General features: G+C 42.2%; 1 protein-coding gene across 1 annotated transcript in view; it reads left to right on the top strand.

Annotated features, from left to right (window-relative positions):
- The first annotated feature begins 3,188 nt into the window (after nt 1-3,188).
- Nucleotides 3,189-23,097, top strand: part of TRPC5 (transient receptor potential cation channel subfamily C member 5) — a 425,360-nt gene continuing 405,451 nt past the window's right edge. The window contains exon 1 of the mRNA XM_077480887.1: nt 3,189-3,685. The gene's annotated coding sequence lies outside the window, so the exon portion shown is untranslated. The remainder of the gene's footprint in view (nt 3,686-23,097) is intronic.

Genomic DNA, 23,097 nt, shown 5'->3' with positions numbered 1-23,097 from the left:
CACTAATATGTGGCACTGATGACACGTGGCACTAATACGTGGCACTGATGACACGTGGCACTAATACGCGGCACTGATGACACGTGGCACTAATATGTGGCACTGATGATACGTGGCACTAATACGTGGCACTGATGACACGTGGCACTAATACGCGCCACCGGTGACAGATGGCACTAATACGTGGCACCAATGACGCGTGACACTGATGACAGATGGCACTGATAAGTGGCATTGATGACACGTGACACTGACAACAGATGGCACGTGACACTGACAGGTGGCACTGATGACAAATGCCACTGATACGTGGCACTGATGACAGATGGCACTAATACGTGGCACTGATGACAGATGGCACTATGTGGCACTAATAACACGTGGCACTGATGACAGATGCCACTTATACGTGGCACTGATGACAGATGGCACTGGGGACAAATGGCACTGACAACAGGTGGCACTGGGGACAGATAGCACTGCGGGCAGGTGGCACTGGGGTGGGGTGGATTGCACTGGGGTGGATGGCACTGGGGCGGATGGCACTGGGGCGGATGGCACTGGGGCGGATGGCACTGGGGCAGGATGGCACTGGGGCGGATGGCACTGGGGCGGATGGCACTGGGGCAGGATGGCACTGGGGCAGGATGGCACTGGGGGGGGGGCATGGCACTGGGGGGGGGGGTGGCACTGGGGGAGGATGGCTCTGGGGGAGGATGGCACTTTTTTTTTAACTTTTTTTTTACTTTTTTTTTTTTTTTTCTTTTTTACACTGACGGCTGCTGCAGCCGTTCTTCTCTCCCCTCTCACACGCTGTCTGTGTGAGGAGGGAGAGCGGCGCTGAGAGATGATCTCATATGTTTACATATGAGATCATCTCCCATTGGACACGCCGATCACGCTGTAAACGGCCGCTGTGATTGGCCGTTTACAGCGATCTGTGTTTGCCTGTCCCCGGGGGACACGGCAAACACAGAACTTCCGCGATGCGCGCCCGCGGCGGCGCGCATTGCGGAAGTAAACACCAGGCCGTCCAGGGACGGCCAGGCGAGGGAAGCCGCCCGCCCTAAGGCCGTCATTCGGCTATAGGGCGGGCAGGAAGCGGTTAATTCATCTTTTTTTGAGGGTGTAGCAGGAGGTGTGTCCTATGTCTACATACTTTTGCAAATAGGTGTCCCTCATTCCCATCTCATAAAGTTGGGAGGTACAGTATGTGTATGTCTTATGCACACGGAACCAACTCAGGAGCTTGTACCCCCCCCATAGGAAATGTCTTGTTATGGGGGCACTCAGCAAGGGGGAGACACCTGAAGTGCCAGTGGGGAACCCAAGAAGAGCAGGATCAGGGCTGCTCTGTGTAAAACCATTGCACAGAACAGGTAAGTATGACATGTTTGTTATTAACCTCCCTAGCGGTGATCCTGAGTCTGGCTCGGGTTGGGATTTTAGTTCCACGAGCGGTAACCCCGAGCCAGACTCGGGATCACATCGCTGGATACAGGGAGGACACAGGGAGAGTTACTTACCTTGTCCCCTGGATCCAGCGATGTCCTCCGCGCTGTGTGATCGAGCCGTCCTCCACTCGATTCACAGTGCCGAATGCCGCCGAGCTCTGTTCCCTGCGACGTTACGGCGCACGGGAGCGGAGATCGGCGCAAAATTCAAAAAAGTAAAAAGACACAAAACATACACAGCACTGTAATCTTACAGATTACAGTACTGTATAAAAAAATTACACACCCCCTTTGTCCCTAGTGGTCTGTCCAGTGCCCGGCATGCACTTTTATATTATAAATACTGTTTTTTCTGCCTGGAATTTGGAGATTGCCCATAGTAACCAAAAAGTGTCCCTTTTTCAGTGTTTTAGGATTTGATTACATTATTGAATAATTTTTATTATTATAAACTTTATCATACCCTGGATGTCTGCTAGACTCTGGTTTGAACAGATTTAAGAGAGTTATTCCTAAGAATTACAGGACTACAATATAAAACGCCAAATTTCCATGCAAAATAATTTTACCGCTTTCACCACCTAAAACCAGAACTAATCATACCGCCAGGGAGGTTAAAAAAACAACTTCCCCTTTACAATCACTTTAAAGCCAGATGATCAGCATGACAGTGAGGCAACTAGCATTTTCATAAGGATAGGCTAGCAATGGCAGTCTCTATGTTACACGGATGAAAGAAACCCTTTACCTTCGTTCAGTCTGCTTCTTTGCAGCTCTCACAAATCTGTCTTCTGGACTCTAATTATGTTCAGTTTAGATGTAGCACACTGTCATCCCAATCATTTTTAAGCTTTTATCTTCTGCACAGTTATTGTATACAATGTAAATCGAGCAAGCTGTTTACTTTGTGTCTGGAAATTGCAATGCTTTCTTTGGACACACGATCGCAATGGCTTGCACTATATTACGCAGCAGACCTGTGTATTGTCATCCCTTACAATAAACAAGATGGTGTTTTTTCAGGACGTAAGACTTGTAGACACATAAGAAGAGGTAAGGAAAGCAAAGCACACTTTCATGCCAGTAGCCCATTCTGATTAAACAGAACATCCAGATTAACCTTTTTTTTTATCTCCTGCATGATGCCAAAAAGTTCTGAAGGCTTTCAGCAGCTTACCCATAAAATATTTCATTCTTTAAATGCACAATCAGCTGTCATTGCTATAGTAACCATAACCAACAGGACAGTCCCAGAGCCCTCTGATTAAATCCAAAGCTTGATGTCGTATTGAAGTGTCATTAACCTCTTTTTTGCCTGGTTTTATTGGATCCAATAATTTGCTGCATTCAAAGTAGTTCGTTGTAACCCCTTAACTGTCATGCATTAACACAGTACAGACACAACCTGCTATTTTATCACACAAAGCATTCGCTTGGGCTGCAGTGCTATTAAAATATAAATTGTGGCAGATTCCTGCAATTATCTGTGAAATAAACCCACAAGCGATGGGGTCAAACAGGTAAAAACGTGGTACCCTTGTTCACAATAGCTGTGCAAACATCAGGGTACAAATTGGAAAATGCTTCTGAGCATGCATCTGTATTTGGTGCGTGTATATGTGTGCAAGGTGTTAGGCAGAGGCTGACAGAGGGAGAGATAGGGTGGGAGGGAGAGGATAGAGGGAGGTGCATGGATTTCACTGACTGCTGCTTCTGCTCCTTGAAACACACACACATACAAGCATCATACAACAGCATCCTCAGCCATCATCCAAAGGTAACCCTTTCACGGGAAGCAGAAGCATCCTCTGATGAGTCTGGGAAATTACCACTCATGGCAGTGTGCAATGCAACAGTCAGTTATTCTAGGGGTATGGTAAACTGCTCCCTCTTTTTCTAGTGGGAAATGCTTTCATCTCTAGAGATCTATTGAATTAAAGAAACCATGATCTTGTTGCTGTATATAATCTCTAAATGGAGACGGGGATATTGGTTCCTTGGATCGGGCTGAAGACACCATAAGGAGAATTTATTGTTATACATGGTTTTTATTACATATCAATTCCTTGGCATTTAACTACCATGGGGAACTTTGGGCGAAGATAGACAAAATGTGGGACTTACTGGACTTACTGGGCTGTTTCTTAGGTTGACGAGAGGATGTATAGAAGAAGTGGATGCGACGCACACAAGCAGACCTTTGATCATGTAGACCATAAGAGTCAGCCTAGGTAAGTCCACACCATTCACATCTATTGTTCTCCTGTGTAATGATGCACACAGAAGGGCCTGGAATGCATATACTATAGATATTACTTGCTTAGAAACATATTGATAAAACAATAATATGTATAATATGAAGAGTAATCTGTAATAGCTATAACATAATATCAGTTTATGGTGCAGCGGTATATGGTACCTCCTAAACCTAGACAATATGTATAATCAACCATGGTGTACGACAACGGCTTAAGTATTAAAGCCCAGCAGAACGGAAAAGCCGGAGTTAAGGCAATTAAAGGAACCTGATGTTTAATCCACACAGTGATTCAGTGAATTATATCTGCTGCATTGCTGGAATCTTGAAATATTAGTTGAGCTTTTATCTGACCCAGTTTTCTGCTGCTTAGAAATTTTGGTTTGTATAGTCTCCGCCAGGGAACAGTTGTCATACCTGTAAATTGTTTCAGAGTGATCTTTGACCTTTGAAATGTCAGGTTTACAATACAAAATCCACTTCGGTGTCGGTGCTGCACAAATTCATAGTCGTTTGCTGCGTGATGTAATGCCAGGTCAGAATGATAGAAGTTAGCTGACAGCTGAAGCTTACGTAGCCACATTTTTGTGAATTTTATACTGCATAGTAATTCTTTTCTGCATAGTGTCTTTTATCTTCAGCAAAATTCAGAGCTCTGTATTGTGAATATGTCATATACGTTGATCAATAAGGTACACAGATTCTGGAAGTCCAATGCAGAACAGACGTATAATTCTTATTTATTAACAAGTATAATTTGTTTAAATCTATCTGAGGATGAACTGGGATTGATGCTACAAATGTTTGTCTGTTCCTTTGATGCGTCTTAATCCTGTCTGCTTTCAAGTGCGGATGCTGGCAATATAATTAGAGCATAAATCTGCACCGAATGCTATCTCGCCATATCTCCAAATACGATACAATTGCATTTATTTTGAAATCCTCTTTATATAGTACAATTATACCTTTAGTATCCCTGAATATTTGCAACAGGTACTGCACTTGCCTTACTAACCCAGCAAAATCAATCCTGGAATACAGCAGCCAACCAGCATGACATTTGCCTACATTTTTTTATTTTTCTGGATCATTCACTAGAAGAGGCCATATTACAAGGCTTAATACACTGTGTCTCCTGGAAGCTTTTAAATGTAGGGTATTAGGATTTCCAGCCCCACTGAGCATACAGACACCACATACAATGAAGCACACATATTATTGGTTGCATAATCCTGGATCATTGCAGAAGCAAAGAACAACAATGAATGCAGTCCCTTGCGAGTGATAACACACATAGTCAAAAGTTTTCCTATTAATATGAACGTTTTCATAACAGTAGTGGTTGCCGATAATTGATTCAAGGGCAAGGGGCAGTCCACAGACCATATTCTGCAAGTATGAGCAGAGCGATAGTTCTGAATAATTTTTGAATTAAAAGCAGCTTTGGTAAATTATTCCTGACGCATTGCATTTTACTTGCAATTTTATATTGAAAATATATTGAAATTTTTGTAATTTTTTATTCATTTTTAAAATATTAAGGTATTTTAAAAGGAATGTGGGGTCTTTATGAAGCTAAGATAAATATATGAGTGTGAGCAGTTCAATGTGAATAATTCATGTAATGTGTATTGATATTTTACTAACCATAAATTACCATATATCAGTAGGTGCTGCCATATTTGCTCATTGTATTTGGATACGGCACTTCCTGGCAAATAGCGCAGCATAATGACTGTGTTCTCCTAATTCTCTTACCTCATTGTATGCCTATAGGTCAGCTCAGGCTGAATGAAAAAAAAGACACCTTCAAAGCACTATTATACCCAAAACCAAAAATGTAATATATTATAGTTTACCAATTATTAGATGTGGTGGCTGCATCAGTTTTCTTTTCTTTCGCTTTTTTCGCCTCTTTTTTCACCTGGGGATCTGGACAGTAACACACCTTTATTAAAGATACAGAACTCTGGAGGAATGAGAACAAGATGCACAGCAAACAGTAGCATTATCAGTATGGGGAGGAGGGTAATGGTAAATGTATTACCAGATTTATATACACTAACAAATTGAAGCCAAACTCCAGCCTGCACTTTATAAACAGTTACACTAAACATTTTTTTTTTACTTTTGGAATAAAGGTTTATCATTTTAATCACCCCTGACAGTGTTAAGTGATTTAGAAAGGAGGGAGACGAGGGGACTCTGTTGAGGCTGGGTATCCGGTCCTTAGTAGCAGTGGAGAGATGGCACTGAAGGCAGCACTTTGTAGTGAAGAAGCAGATCTGGAGGGTCACAAAGGAAAGAGAAAGGCTCCTATAAGTCCAGTGGTTAAAATATGTATTACAGGCACAATGAGATTAAAAACACTTGCAAGATAATAAGAGGTCATAGGCATATAATGATTTGTCCTCATGCGGATCGCTGTAATCTTCATCTGTATGGGGGAGAGAGAGATCCGTCCTGCAGCTGTCAGAGTCCCTAGTGACGTGGATTGGCGAGTAGGTGAAAATGTGATGAGGCGGCCTGGGTTCTGGAACCAAGCTGAAACGCAAGCAGGCGATGCGACATCAGGTGAAGGTGGTGGTCGGTAACGTGTTTCGGAGCATGCACACCTCCTTTGTCAGACCTACATCCATGCGGGGAGGGGTTGGTGTCTGCTGATAAGCTGGGGGAAAAGAGGGGTGGGGTTTAGACCTGTTGATGGATGTTGGTTTCATAAAGGGCCAAAGTCATGTGAAAATAGAAGCAAGAAAGCATAACAAAGGAAACTAATACTGACATCAAATCTAAGAATTGGTAAGCTGCAATATAATACATGTTTGCTTTTGGGTTTATTATTGCTTTCATATTTACTATGTAATTGATTTTATCTCAGTATTTATACAGCTGGAATGCATACTCCACTGCCTGATATGCAAAAAAGTCAATCAATGAATAATGTACAAATCAACTACTATACAGCTAGCATGTAAAAAATAAATACAAATATTTTAAGTAAACTTTACAATAAAAATATGTACTTACTAAATGTACTCAATATTTTGATTCACAAACGTGCATATAAGGACAGCTAGATGGATTTATGGATCCTAAAAGCCCAATTGAACCCTGAATTAAAATCAGCTAAATACATTTCAGGTGAATCAAAACAAAAGGTTTTCAATGTCTTTTTAAAGTAGCCACTGTCTGTGTAGAAAAGCTTGTCTACTGTCAGCATGCTGCAGAGTGGGAGTCTTGCTTTCTGTGGGGAAACAGTATTCTTTTTGTAGAAATATGACATATCCTCTACTTATGCCGCGTACACACGCTCGAATTGTCCGGCGGACTCGGTCCGCCGGACCACAGTACGCCGGACAATTCGATCGTGTGTGGGCTCCAGGGGACTTTTTCATCATAAAGTCCGGCGGACTTAGAAAGTAGTTTTGACTCAAAATTTGTCTGCCGGACTTGGCTTTCAGTGGACAATCCGTTCGTCAGTGTGCTAGTCCGGACTGAGATTGACGCATGCTCTGAAGCAAGTACGAGACGGAGGCTATTGGCTATTGAACTTCCTTTTTCTAGTCCCGTCGTACGTGCTGTACGTCATCGCGTTAGAAATCGCTGGACTTTCGGAGCGTCCGTGTGTGGCCAAATCCGTTTGTTATATAGTCCGGCGGATTGTTTGCCGGACCAATTCCGCCAGACAATTCGATCGTGTGTACGTGGCATTAGTCAGTGCCAGGGCATTCCAATCAGTAGGATGCATGAACTTGACTGATTCCAGAGCTATAGGCCTGAACCAGCAGACATGTGCCAGACCTCTGCAATAAGATTGCTACTTCCACACAGAAATCAAGGGTCCCACTCTTCAAATACTAGAAGGGAACAGGCTTTTCTACTCAGGCTGCCACTGCTTTGGAATAAAAAAAAGTTTAAGATATTGAAAACCTTTTGGGATGTATCAATTAGATCATTCAAAATGAGGACTCTGTTGGGCTTTACTATTTCAGTTGTTACAATTTTGCAGGCTTACCTTTAGAAGATGTATATTTTGCATGTTTTTTTTTCTTAGCTTTGCTTGAGCCCTGGTTCACATTGGTATGATTTGACATGTGATTTTACATTAGCATTTAGATCCTTGAGAAATTGCTAACAAAGTTGCCAACAGACCATTAACTCCACTAATCCCAGTGTTGGTGGGACAGCCAAAGGGTTACATTAATAATTTAGCTGTTGAGTCCCTAAAGCTCCCTGCTTTCCCCACTGCAGCCCACAGGTCCTGCATTCTTTGTACAGTATTTTACAAACGTGAGTACACCCCTCACATTTTTGTAAATATTTTATTATATCTTTTCATGTGACAACCCTGAAGAAATGACACTTTGCTACAATGTAAAGTAGTGAGTGTACAGCTTGTATAACAGTGTAAATTTGCTGTCCCCTCAAAATAACTCAACACACAGCCATTCATTTCTAAACAACTGGCAACAAAAGTGAGTACACCCCAAGTGAAAATGTCCAAGTTAGTCCCAAAGTCTCAATATTATGTGTGGCCACCATTATTTTCCAGCACTGCCTTAACCCTATTGGGCATGGAATTCACCAGAGCTTCACAGGTTGCCACTGGATTCCTCTTCCACTCCTCCATGATGACATCACGGAGCTGGTGGATGTTAGAGACCTTGCGCTCCTCCACCTTCCATTTGAGGATGCCCCACAGATGTCATAGTACATGTTGGCATTCATGTTGGCCCCAGAACATGACACTCCAACCACCATGCTTGATTGTAGGCAAGACACACTTGTCTTTGTACTCCTCACCTGGTTGCCGCCACACACGCTTGACACCATCTGAACCAAATAAGTTTATCTTGGTCTCGTCAGACCAGAGAACATAGTTCCAGTAATCCATGTCCTTAGTCTGCTTGTCTTCAGCAAACTGTTTGAGAGCTTTCTTGTGCATCATCTTTAGAAGATTTGATGCAGTGTGAAGCATATGGTCTGAGCACTGACAGTCTGACCCCCCACCCCTTCAACCTCTGCAGCAATGTTGGCAGCACTCATACGTCTATTTCCCAAAGACAAATTCTGTCTATGATGCTGAGCATGTGCACTCAACTTCTTTGGTTGACCATGGCGAGGCCTGTTCTGAGTGGAACCTGTCCTGTTAAACTGCTGTATGGTCTTGACCACCATGCTGCAGCTCAGTTTCAGAGTCTTGGCAATTTTCTTATAGCCTAGGCCATCTTTATGTAGAGCAACAATTATTTTTTTCAGATCCTCAGAAAGTTCTTGAGGTGCAATGTTGAACTTCCAGTGACCAGTATGAGAGAGTGAGAGCGATAACACCAAATTTAACACACCTGCTCCCCATTTACACCTGAGACCTTGTAACACTAACAAGTTACAAGACACCGGGGTGGGAAAATGGCTAATTGGGCCCAATTTGGACAGTTTCACTTAGGGGTGTACTCATTTTATTGCCAACAGTTTAGACATTGTGTGTTGAGTTTTTTTGAGGTGACAGCAAATTTTAACTGTTATACAAGCTGTACACTCGCTACTTTACATTGTAGCAAAGTGTAATTTCTTCAGTGTTGTCACATGAAAGCATATAATAAAATATTTACAAAAATGTGAGGAGTGTACTCACTTTTATGAGATACTGTATATTATGCTGTGCTAAAGAAGAATATGCTTCTGGAAGCTACTAGAAGGAACTACAATTACCTAAAGTACAATAATCACTCCAATAAATAAATCTATCGAGCCATGTTGCTGGCTATTATCAGTACACCAAACAACTTATGGTGTGTCGCTCAGGCCCCTCAAATTCTAATGTTTACCACTCCCTGTAGCTTACAACAATTTTGAATTTAAGTGTGCCTCTTCATTTTTCACATGTGTTTAGACTGTGGTCTTTCAATAGAGATGTAACCAAATGCCATAGGGCACTGGAACAAAATGTAAACGGATCATTTACACATTATACCAATGCTGTTTACAATATCAATGGACTCTTGAGTTGCCATTTTGTATTGAAATGGGCTTTATAGCTTTTTCTTCCAAAGATGACTAAAAAGGCATCTGTGCACCCCCTTTGATGTCTTATGGACGCCCATGTGTCTCTGCCCGTACATGGCGCTGAGGGCGTAACCTTCAAGCCCTTGTGGGTATATCTAGATGTTCAGCATGGCTGGGATTCTGATTCACAACTTGACAATTGGATAGAGTAGTCGCATCTCTAAGAACAAACTGACAACCATTGGATTTTTCACTCCATTGAGACATTTTCTGGACATAATTTTAAGGGGCTAAGTGGAGACCGCAGTGAGAAATACCCCTATCCTGACCGCGCTGATCCTCCGGATGTTCACCTGTTGTGGCCTTTGTTTTTTCCGCCCCCCCCTCGGCTCCTGAGCTGGATGCAATACACGGCTGCCATTTTGATATCCAGCGTTTGGCGATTTATCTCAGACCTTCGATACAACATTCATGCATCCGCCGCTGAAGAGGCAAGCAGGGTCTCGTGAAATGCATAGGGCTTTATTGATGCTTGTTTCATGCCAGTACATGCTGGGTATTATTGATGTCTGCATTATGTTTACATACTTCCCTGTCCACATGTATGTACATTTTATTTTCTTATTGTGTATGTGTATTAACTGACCCAGCAACTTTTAAGTTTTATTGTTTCTCATGGATGTACAACATTCGTAATAAATCTTTGTATATTTACTTTCATCTGTGTTGTGTGTACATTGGCTATTATGCCGGGTAACTCACAATCATTGTTTCTGCCGCTCTGTTACATAACATTGTGAAACAAATAGATTGATTTTGTCTCAGTGTTCGCTGTGGACATTGGCTAAACCTCTCTCACCTCATCTAAAGATCCCGGGGCTATTTTTCTTGTTTTTTGTGCAAAGATGAATAAAAAGGGCCCACAGAGTTTCTTTATTTGTTATGGAAAGAACATGAGAAAGCAGTTGGTAAAAACTGAGAGTAACAGTTGACTACTTGAGTTTATGTATACCTGTTCAGTAAAGACAAGAGCTAACCGTGTTAATATTTAACATACCGTATATACTCGAGTATAGGCCGACCCGAATATAAGCCGAGGTCCCCAATTTACCCCCAAAAAACTGGAAAAAATTATTGACTCGTGTATAAGCCGAGGGTGAGACATGCCTGTCCATCCCTGTGTGTCGTCCATCCCTGTGTGTGTCCATGCATCCGTGTGTGTGTGTGTCCATGCATCCGTGTGTGTGTGTGTGTGTCCATGCATCCGTGTGTGTGTGTGTGTGTCCATGCATCCGTGTGTGTGTGTGTCCATCCATCCCTGTGTGTGTGCATGCATCCGTGTGTGTGTGTGTGTGTGTGTGTGTCCATGCATCCGTGTGTGTCCATCCATCCCTGTGTGTGCATGCATCCGTGTGTGTGTGTGTGTGTGTGTGTGTGTGTGTGTGTGTGTGTGTGTGTGTGTGTGTGTGTGTGTCCGTGCAGCCTACCTGTGTCCAGCCTGCCTGTGTCCGTCCAGCCTGTGTCCGTCCAGCCTGTGTCCGTCCCGGCCTGCGTCCCGTCCCGGCCTGCGTCCCGTCCCGGCCTGCGTCCCGTCCCGGCCTGCGTCCCGGCCTGCGTCCCGTCCCGGCCTGCGTCCCGGCCCGTCCCGCAGCTCTTCGTCGGTGGCCATTCTAGGATTCAAAAGCCGCGCCTCCGTCGGTGATAGGCGGAACACTCAATTTCCCACTGACTGCTGGGAAATTGAGTGTTCCGCCTATCGGATGTCCGTGATAGGCGGAACACTCAATTTCCCAGCAGTCAGTGGTCCGCCTATCATGGACGTCCGCTCATCCTCATACTACGGACGAGGATGAGAGGACGTCCGTGATAGGCGGAACACAGACTGCTGGGAAATTCAGTGTTCCGCCTATCACAGGCGAAGGCGGAGACGGAGGCGCGGCCTTTGAATCCTAGAATGGCCGCTGTCTGTCTGCTCGACACGCTGATCGGGCAGACAGACAGCGATGACTCGAGTATAAGCCGAGGGGGGCACTTTCAGCCTCAAAAAAGAGGCTGAAAATCTCGGCTTATACTCGAGTATATACGGTATGTATGAAAGATATTCTTGAGAAGAAATTATACAATAGTATCATAGAAAAATGTACCCCATACAAAGACCTTGAGGACTTGCTGCAGTCTGCAAGCACTAGAGATTCTGAACACACCTGTGTCTGTGAATAATATTTAGGGAACTATATCTTCTGCTGATTATAGGACTTGCTTAAAGGGGTTTTAAACCCTCGTGGTTTTTCACCTCAGTGCATTCTATGCATTGAGGGGAAAAACCTCTTATAGTGCACCAGCCCCCTAGAGCCCCCCTTGTACTTACCCAAGCCCTATTATTCCTGCTTCGGGGGCGAGCACTCCTGCTCCAGCCGATGTTTCGGGTCCTGATTGGATAGCAGTGCAGCCATTGACTCCCACTGGTGTTAATCAAATCCAATGACGTGGGAGCCGGGGGGGGGCAGAGCCAAGTTCTTCTGTCTGTGTCAATGGATGCAGCAGCAGGACACGGGAGCATGCCTGCATGTGTTCCCCGAGGGAGAGCGCTTCTTCAACGGGACACTCGAGAAGAGGAGGAGCCAGGAGTGCCGCTGAGGGACTCCAGAAGAGGAGGATCGGGCCTCTCTGTGCAAAACCAACTGCACAGAAAAGGTAAGTATGACATCTTTGTTTTTTGTTTTGTTTTTTTAAACAAACGCTTACATATCCTTTAAAACAGAACCAGAGCTCTTTAAGGAATTCATTAGAAAAGTGTATTATTTATTTAAAAAACTATATAAATAAACTACATAAAACTTCAATGTAAGAAGATTACCAAAATTGCGAAAACCAGAACTGAGCTTTTCCATTCTTCTCCACTTTTCTATACAAATTTGCCGTACTTCTTGCACCATCTTTCTTACTTCCTCTTTCCTTTACAGAAATCACAGTAATAATGTCAAAGCTATAATATAGCTTAGATATAATTCCTGAGCACCATTGTGGTGACCAGAGCATACTCAGCCTTTCATTGCAGCATCATAAAGATATAGGGGGGGTATTTACTAAAGGAGAATCAACTTTCCACTGAAAGTGCCCCTGGAAGTAAAGCTGCTGTGGATCCGAGGGGGACATGCAAGGAAAATAAAAAACAGTATTTTAGCTTGCACATGATTGGATGATAAAATCAGCAGAACCTCCACTCATTTCAGATCTACCCCTTAGATTTAGAGCGACTGCACTTCCAAGGGCACTCTTGCAGTGCAAAGTGGAGTTGCCTTTCGTAACCCCATAGTGTTCTGCAGCACATCTTGGAAAGATTCCAAGGAGATTATAAAACCTATATTTCATTAACAGATAAACAATCCAAATTGACAACATTTGTAAATGGTAAATGATCTGTGCTAGGTCAATTTTGTATTGTATGACCTATATTATCTCGATTTAACACTTGTTCCACTGCACCATTGCCACATTATAACACACAAATAATTGGTATACAGAATAATTGATGGACCCCATGCATATCAAACATCATAGTGGGGGTTTGTAGCATTTTTTTAAAATAAAATAAGAGCTGTGTTAGGTCTCTGAAGTTATGCTTATGCTGAACTGAGTGTAAGCCCTTGTACACACGGTCGGACATTCCGACAACACAATCAGACAGATTTTTTCCAACGGATTTTGTTCGAAACTGGTGTTGCATACACACGGTCAGACAAAGTTGTTGGAAAATCCGATCGTTTGAAACGTGATGACGTAATTTAGTTACGACGGGACTACGTTCAGGCTAGTAGCCAATAGCTTTGGTCTAGGAATTTGATCTGAGCATGCGTGGCACTTTGTCTGATCGGAATTCTCTACAAACGATCAGACAAAGTCCGATCAGACCATGTTGTCAGAAAATTTTATAGCCCTGCTCTAAAACTTTGTCGGTCGGATATTTCGACAGAAACAGTCCGACGGAGCCCACACACAGTCGGATTATCCGACAACACGGTCCGATCGGACATTTTCCGTCGGAATGTCCGACCGTGTGTACAAGGGCTAAGCCCTTGTACACACGGTCGGTCATTTCGACAACCAAATCCGTCGGATTTTGTCCGTCGGATCTTGTCCGAAACTGTTGCATACACACGGTCAGACAAAGTTGTCGAAAAATCCGATCTTTCAGAACGTGATGACGTAATTTCGTTACGATGGGACTACGTTCAGGCTAGTAGCCAATAGCTTTGATGTAGGAATTTGATCTGAGCATGCGTGGCACTTTGTCCGATCGAAATTCTCTACACATGATCGGAGTATGTCCTATCGGACCAGTTTGTCGGAAAATATTTCCAACATGTTGGAAAACTTGGTCCGACGGATATTCCGACGGAATCAGTCCGATGCATACCACACACAGTCGGATTATCCGACAACACGATCCGATAGGACACATTCCGATAGATTCTCCGACCGTGTGTACAAGGGCTAAGACCATCCTTTCCAAGAGCCAACTTGAGCACTTTGGAAGAAGCACGGGAAAGTAGAAGGGTTGTTCATGTATTATTTCCTAGTATGCATATTGTAAAAAATGACATGACGGTAAACACATGGCCTTTTATGTGCTACTTTAGGCAGCACAAAATGCAGGATCTCTCATTAATATTTGGACTGGAAAAAAAGCTTATGTTTAGTATTTTTTTTTAATAAAGCCCCATATACATTATGTATGTTTAATGGTGTGTATTATATTACCTGCAGGCCACTGGTGCTTCTGTTAAAAAACATCCCTGCAGTGTCTCCCAGGCGTCAGATTCTGCTCTGTGTGTCTTCAAGCACTATGTGGTGAAATTTTACATTGCAATCACATCCCAAAACAATAAAGCACTTTTGCTTTCACATGATTGAATGATGGAACTCAGCAGAGCTTTACTCAAACTCCAGCTTTGATCATTTTAAAGTGCACTTGTCACAAGACAATAATGGGGATGTCATTGCTGGTCTCCTTTAGAAAATGCCTGTTTCTTGATTTTGTCTGGCTTCAATACATTTAAGTCACCGACCCTAAATAAGTATGCTGCAAATGAGTGTAAGAAACGTGTTGGGGCTCTTTATTTCTAGTCTTTTACCAGGTCAGTGGTTTGGAAAGAAGTGAAGGCAAAGCACCAGTATGACAGTTAGGCAGCTAACATGATAGGTGTACTTCAAAGAAGAATCTTTTTGCGGTTTTCAAGTGGTTTACCGGGATTATGGCTGAAAATATCAGCCATAACCCCAATATTTTTTTTTTCATCCAGCGGCTGGTTTTCTCTTAAAAAGTGATCTGAATGGCTCATGAGCCTCTGGAACGCTTTCAGAAGCAGTGGGAGGTGGACTACCCCCGCAACTCGCCGGTGTTGCTCGGGCTTGCCATTATCACCGGTTTGCTCAAGAAATGATCCCATGGTGCAGCCAGCTGGTCACAGAGGTGATAAAAGACTAGATCATTTTTGAACGCCTCTATGGCCTTGGAGGACCAGAGCAACATCATGATATCACTTCTAGTCCTGGGTGGCAGTAAGTCTTTTGTTTTTAACCACTTGCCGCCTGCCCACCGACAAATGAATCTGAGTAGATGTCATATGAACGACCCCAGATCTCTCCATTAAGAGGACCTGCCATCCTTATTTCTATTACAAGGGATGTTTACATCCTTGTAATAGGAATAAAACTGACAAAAAAATAAAATAAAAGGACAGTGTAAATTAAAAAATAAAATAAAGATTTTTTTTTTTTTTTTTAAAGCCCCACCATCCCTCCGTGCATCCTCCATATCTAAGCATGTAAACAATGTTCGCACCACACATGTGAGGTATGGCGGTGAATGTTAGAGTGGGAGCAATAATTCTAGATCTAAACCACCTCTTTAACTCTGAGCAGGTAACTTGTAAAGGCATTTAAAGCATCACCTATGGAGATTTTGAAGTACCATAGATTGTCACCATTCTAGATCGTGCACATTTTTGAAATGTCACATGTGAGGTATCTTATTACTCAGCATAACATCATCTTTCATATTCTACAATAAAATGGGGGTATATATTGTTTCTAATTCATTAAAATTTATTTTTTTCTAAAAAAGTTGTGTTTGAAAAACCGCTGCGCAAATACCATGTGACATAAAAAAATTGCATTTATATTTAAACAAAAAGTGCCAGAAAAGGCGTGGTCTTCAAGTGGTTAAAATAAATTGTTACTGTTTTAGAGAGCAGATAAATAAGTCAGTTTTCCTCACTAATTCGGGAGTTATAAACTATTGTTGGGACCCCTCGCCTCTCCTTAGGGCTCTTTCACATGGCCGATCCGTTCAGGTCCACCTGTCAGTTTTTCAGGCGGACCTGAACGGACGCTCCATAGAGGTCTATGGAGGGACGGATGTAAGCTGTGACATGTCCGCTGACGTCCGACCCGCTCCAATCCGAAAAAGTGTGACGGAGGAAAAACCTACTTTTCCATCCGTCATCGGATCGGGTAACGACGGACACTGCGGTCCGTCGTCACCCGATCTCCCATAGGGGAGAGCGGCGCTCTGACAGGTCCATCCCTGTGCAGTGTTCAGACACAGACCTGTCATCTCCCTGCTCAGCGGGAATCGATGGACAGATCCCCGCTGAGCAAGCGGGTATCCATGGGGCGGATCATCAATGATCCGCCCCCTGTGAAAGAGGCCTTACAGGTAAATGCACTTTTCTTCTTTGATAAAACAGCTGCGTACCCAAGAGGAGACAGCTGATGTGAGGTTGCCTTCATAACTCAGGATTGCCTTGTTTAGAGCAGCCAGTGCAACTAATCAAACTGTCATTCTGATTGGGAAATTCAAATGACTAAAGTTTAAACTAGGAACTTAGCCTTTATTGTTTTCTCACTTATGTATAAAATGAGAAAGCATTAGAATGTCTTTGTTTTTATTGGGTGCCAAAATTTCTCCAGATATGCAAAAAAAAAAAAAAAAAAAAAAAAAAAAAACAGGTCCTGGAGGGCAATTTCCATCAAGACTAAAATGAATGTACATCCTGGGTCCAATGTCAGTTAAGAAGTAAAAAGCTAAAGCTATAAAAAAAATGTAAAAAAATTAATAAAAGTGCAACAGACATATGACAAATCAATTGATTGTTGTACCTTTTCTCTTCACAAATAGAGCCTCCTTTTGGTGGTATTTGATCACCTCTACAGTTTTTTTTTTTTGTGCTATAAACAAAAAACGTAAAAACAAAAAAAAGTAAAAAAAATTATGGAATTGTTATCACTATTATTATTTTTTTTTAGAAACAATGACGGCAATCAGCAACTTATATCGGGACTGCGATATTGTGGCAGACAGACAGGACACTGACATTTTTGGCACTTTTTGGGGACCAGTGACACCAATACAGTGATCGGTGCTAAAAATATGCACTGTCACTGTACTAATAACACTGGCTGGGAAGGGGCTAATATCAGGAGCGATCAAAGGGTTAAATGTGTTCCTAGCCTATGCTTCACTAAACTTTACTAAACTGTGGGAGGTGCTTATACTAGGGCAGAGGTCATCAACCCCCGGGCCGCGGTCCACTGCCGGGCCGTGGCCTGCTTGCAGCCGGCCCGCGAAGGCTGCACTGTCTCTGATGAGCGACGGTGGAGCAGGCAGAGAGATGACATCATCACCGCTGTTCCGTGCTCACAGCGGGGCCGCTATACGGAGGCGAGCGAGCAGAGAGATGAGATCATCTCCAACCGCTCCCCGCCTGCATCGCCGCTCTTCCGCGCTCACAGCGGGATGCTATAATGCTATAATGAGGTGAGGCGGGGGAACAGAGAGATGAGGTCATCTCTCACTGCCCGCGCCCCCCCCCACATTACCGCTGTTCTTCCTTACTACCCACTAGTCCAGGCTTGCCTTTGAAATAAATGTGCACACCTGTGCTGCCCCCACTGCAGTGACAATCGTCATGTGGTGGCAGGTGACAATCCACATTTGGTGGCAGGCGACGTGGCAAATGACAAGCTGCATCTGATGGCAGGGGACGTGGCAAGTGACAATCCAAATCTGGTGGCAGGTGACGTGGCAAGGGACAAGCTGCATATGAAGGCAGGCGACATGGCAAGTGACAATCCGCATCTGGTGGTAGGTGACGTGGCAAGGGACAAATTGCATCTGGTGGCAGGTGACATGGCAAGGGACAAAATAGCATCTGGTGGCAGGCGACGTGGCAAGGGACAAAATGCTTCTGGTGACAAGCTACGTGGCAAGTGACAACCTGCATCTGAAGGCAGGCGACGTGGAAAGTGACAATCTGCATCTGGTGACAGGCGACGTGGCAAGTGACACTCTGGCAAATTCTGCGTTATGGTGAGTTGAACTATTTCATTATATATTACAATGTAATAATAGAAATAATGCGCTTCAATCATCCTAACATCATATCAATGATGGTGCTGGGATGATTGAAGCGCCAACGCCAGCCATCACCCCGATAAATTGCCCGCCAAAATCCGCATACACACCTCTGGGCCTTGGCACAATTTTCTTCAACTACGCCGGTCCCCGGTGCCAAAAAGGTTGGGGGCCACTGTACTAGGGGAAGGCAGAGACCTGTGTTCCTGATCAATGGCTTCCCCTGTGACAGAACAGCAATCTGTCTTGTTTACATAGTCAGACCGCCGTTCTACCTGTGTAACGGATAATCGGCGGGTGTCGGCGGACATCGAGCCTGCAAGCCCCAAACCTGAAAGTGCTGGATCATGTACTAGATATGTGATCCAGTGCAGGAGAGCAGGAGTATACGGTCGGCAAGCTGTAACTAGCTATAACTGTTGCAGCAAACAAATCAAATCTTTCAATTGTGATATGTTACTTGATAGTTTAATATTTTCATCAGGCACAACATTTCAAAATACACAATTATGCTTTTAAACTAACATTTGCATATGCACCATTTACCAGCCATAGTCTAATACATTTTGAAAATGTCTGAGAGATTTGTTGACAGCTAATACTGAACAGTGTGCGGTGCATAAATCGTTTAAAAGTAATGTGGCCCCATCTAAACATCCCTAGAGTGCCATGAATCCACTGCGCCATTCATAGAATTGATTACCACATCTCCAATGGGCTTTTGCATCACACTGAAAAACAATGATCATGCAAAGTGCAATTATAACTTTTCATTCAAATTAATCTTAAAATGTTTTCAATCACTAGAGCAGCTACCAACAATTCATTATCTCCAGACATCTATTGCCTGCCTTTATAATTTTACATATAATTTTATTTTTGATGTATTTACAAAATACACCTTACGTCGAAGCTGCTATCCCGAAAAAAAGTGTTCTATTTTACAGGGTTATTTTTATCAGATATTTTATGAGTGGTACTTTTCTGTGCTTACATAAACATAAAAGGCTGATGAATAATTCAATGAGAAATACTAGACAGTATAAAAACCACAAACATATCAAAACAAAATGCACATGAATGTCTTCATATCATAAAGTGTTAACAGCCTGGTCACCATACATGTTGCAATCTGCACAGACAATCTTTGTACAATCAACTTTAGATCTACCAAAACTATGTAGCATGAAGGTCCTACCTAATCTTTGTAATACATTTAAATCTAAACATCCAGGGCCTTTCACTACATATTTATTGGTAAATCAAAAGGGGATTGTAATGTGTGTGGTAAGAAAATCTTAACCGCTTAAGGTCCGCCCCTCTACTTTTACTGCTAAAGGGTGGCACCTCTGTGCCGGATCCTGTGTATATATGTGATCTGGTTCTTCCAATTAGGCGGCACACATGCACACCACCGGTGATCACACACAGCGGGAGCCCAGTGGCCGGTACTGCAGACTCGATGTCTGTGGGCATCCACCAATCATCGAGCAGAGAGGCAGAATGATGGTTAATGATTGTAAACAAGGCAGATCGTCGTTTAGACTGGATCCTGTGTATTTGCAAAGGATGGACAAGGATCCATGTCTTCCCCTAGTAAAAGCACCTCCCACAGTTTAGTAAAAAAAAAACATGCGAGGCACACAGTTAACCCTTTAATCGCCCTTGTTAACCCCTTCCCAACCAATAAGGAATATATAAGATTTCTAAAAGGGACCTTTTAAGCGCAATGACACCATAGTATATAAAAATTTATAAATTTTTAATACAATTAATACAATATAGAAAAAACATACATACATAATTGAATTCAGTACAGAAATAACATAGAATAGATATGAACAATTGCAATGCGGATATATCTAGAGAGATATATCCGCATTGCAATTGTTCATATCTATTCTATGTTATTTCTGTACTGAATTCAATTATGTATGTATGTTTTTTCTATATTGTATTAAAAATTTATTTTTATATAATATGGTGTCATTGCGCTTAAAAAATCCCTTTTATATATATACGGTATTCTTTGTAGAAATTATGGGATGTGGCGCTAAAAACAGTTATCAGTATTTCAGCTCGTTTATAATATTTGTTCTCCTTTCCAACCAATGTCATTAGCACAGGATGTTTAAAAAAAAAAAATTATGACCGCTGGAACTTGACAGCTAATAAAAAAAACATTGTCTTGCCCCTTTTACATGCCACGTTTAAGCACGTTTAGCGGTCTCTCTCTCTCACTTACCTCTACTGCTTCTATACGGCTATAAACGCTGAAGTGTACATGTACCCATAAGATAACATTGAGGAGAGTTCAGGGGCTGCTGAACAAAATGCCTAAATGCTCCAAAACGTCCGTTTACCAGCTGCAGTGTACACGAGGCCTTAGTGTCACTGGTCCCTAAAAAATGTCAAAAGTGTCAGAATGTCCGCTGCAATATCCCAGTCCTGCTATAAGACCCCTTTCACACCACACCGCCGATAGCGTGGGCGGTAAAACGCCGCTATTTTTAGTGGCATTTTACCGCCAGATTTGCGCCGGATTTGTGGCGGATTTGTGGCGCGTTAGCGGGGCGCTTTTACCCCCGCTAGCGGCCGCGAAAGGGTTAAAACCGCCGGCAATATGCCGCAATAGCGGCGTTTTGCCGGCGGTATTACAGCGCTGCCCCATTGATTTCAATGGGGAGCAGCGGTGGAGGAGCGTTAAACACACCGCTCCTTCACCGCTCCAAAGAAGCTGCTGGCAGGACTTTTTCCTGACGTCCTGCCAGCGCACCGCTGTAGTGTGAAAGCCCTCGGGGCTTTCACACTACAGACAATGGGGCAGCTTCTTTAGGGCGTTTTGCAGGCGCTATTTCTAACGCAATAGCGCCTGCAGAACGCCCTGGTGTGAAAGGGGTCTAAATCACAGCTCACCGCCATTACTAGTAAAATAAATAAATAACAATAAATAAAAATATCCCATAGTTTGAAGACCCTGCAAGATTTTGCGCAAACCAATCAATATCGCCTTATTGGGATTTTTTTTTATTTTTACCAAAAATATGTAGCAGAATACATATTGGGCTAAATTTATGAAGAAATTTGGAAACATTGGCTATGTTTTTTTAACAGAAAGTAAAATATATATATATATTTTCAAAATTGCCAGTCTTTTTTTTTTTGTTTATAACTTTTAACCGTAAACCCTAACACTAAATTAACCTCTTAAAACAAGCTCTACCTTGTCATCGCTCCAAGCATCTCCATCAACAAATGGCAGCAACAAGGCAATTTGAGTCTTTCCTTATGTTCTATGGAGATGATCTATGCACAATAAAAGAAAATTAATTGTGAATAAACTAATATATATATATATATATATATATATATATATATATATATATATATATACACACACACACATATATATATATATATATATATATATATATATATAATTTATACACACACACACACACACACACACACACACACACACATATATATATATATACATTTTTTTTTTTTTTTTTTTTTTTTAAGCATTTGCTGGTATTAATGCAAAATGTACATGTTTGTAAAAATAAAGAAAAAGTCCATTGCCTTCGTTAAGCTATTTACCAATGCAAAAAAAAAAAAAAACACTAGATGTTCTCAAACCTTTAAAAAGTTGAATGCAATGAGTTATTGCTATGTAAGGAACCTAAGTTCTATTAGGAATGCAATGCCATTCTTAAAAGTATCAATCATAAAAACGATGGCTTTCTTTCCATTCATAACAATATAAAGCAAGTGTGTCAGTGAGCTGGGTTGTGTCACAGGGCTATCTTTTCTGGGAAGTGTAGTCACTTATGTAAAATGTCTATATATGGTGAACATTGAGGTCACATGACTCTTTAAATGTCTTTCTTCAAGGAATGCATACATGTAAATGGATTATAAACATACAACTGTTGTAAGAATATATAGGCTTTGTACTCTACAGAAATATTTCAAATGTTTACATATTTTGTTAAGTATGAAACCAATGTAAAAATGTGCCACTTAGTATATATATATATATATATATATATATATATATATATATATATATATATATATATAAGTAAATGGCTTTCAAGCTATCTATATTAACAAGATACAAATGTAGACTAGATGTAACTTTCACAATGGTCTTGACATTTTGTTTGACTTTTATGTGTCTAGAAAAAGACTGAGAAAATCATACAACTGACTGGCCACTTTTTTTCCAGACTTGCCAGACAATACACACCTGACACAGGTTATGGGATTGATTTACTAAAACTGGATGGAGAAAAATCTGGTGCAGCTGTGCATGGTAGCCAATCAGCTTCTAACTGCAGCTTGTTCAATTAAGCTTTGACAATAAAACCTGTGAGCTGATTGGTTTCTATGTACAGCTGCACCCGATTTTGCACTCTCCAGTTTTAGTAAATCAACCCCTGGGTGTGATGAAAAACATGTAGATAAAACCTAACTCTGGGCAAACAGCTAAATACACAGATTAAATGCATATACTGTATAAGGGGGTGTTTTACCTGCCAAAGCATTTGTATTTTTGTCCGTTCAGATTTGATATTTTCACAGCTCTGCCACACAGCACAGCCGTGTCTGGCATGACAGGTGATGTAATGTTTCTCTGCTGCAGGTAAGTAGCACTGGGGTTCATTTACTAAAATTGGAGATTGAAAAACCTGGTACAGCTCTGCATAAAAACCAATCAGCTGATTGACTACCATGCACAGCTGCACTATATTTTGCACTCTTCAATTTTAGTAAATCTAGCCTTATAGGACCTGTCTCTCTCCCATCTTGTCACTGGGCAGTCAGTGGAGAAGATCAGCAGAACAGAAAGCTCGTATCTCTCTCACTTGCTATCTCATGCTATCAGCACATTCCTTGATAGCACATGAGCTCTGCCATATACCTGATTGGCACCTTGTGCTGCTTCTCCCCTT

The sequence above is a fragment of the Lithobates pipiens genome, unplaced genomic scaffold (genome assembly GCF_037356315.1).
Source record: "Lithobates pipiens isolate NorthernLeopardFrog02 unplaced genomic scaffold, aLitPip1_a1.2 Scaffold_1, whole genome shotgun sequence".
In the NCBI taxonomy this organism is placed as follows: domain Eukaryota; kingdom Metazoa; phylum Chordata; class Amphibia; order Anura; family Ranidae; genus Lithobates; species Lithobates pipiens.
This window is presented reverse-complemented; position numbering and strand designations above follow the sequence as displayed.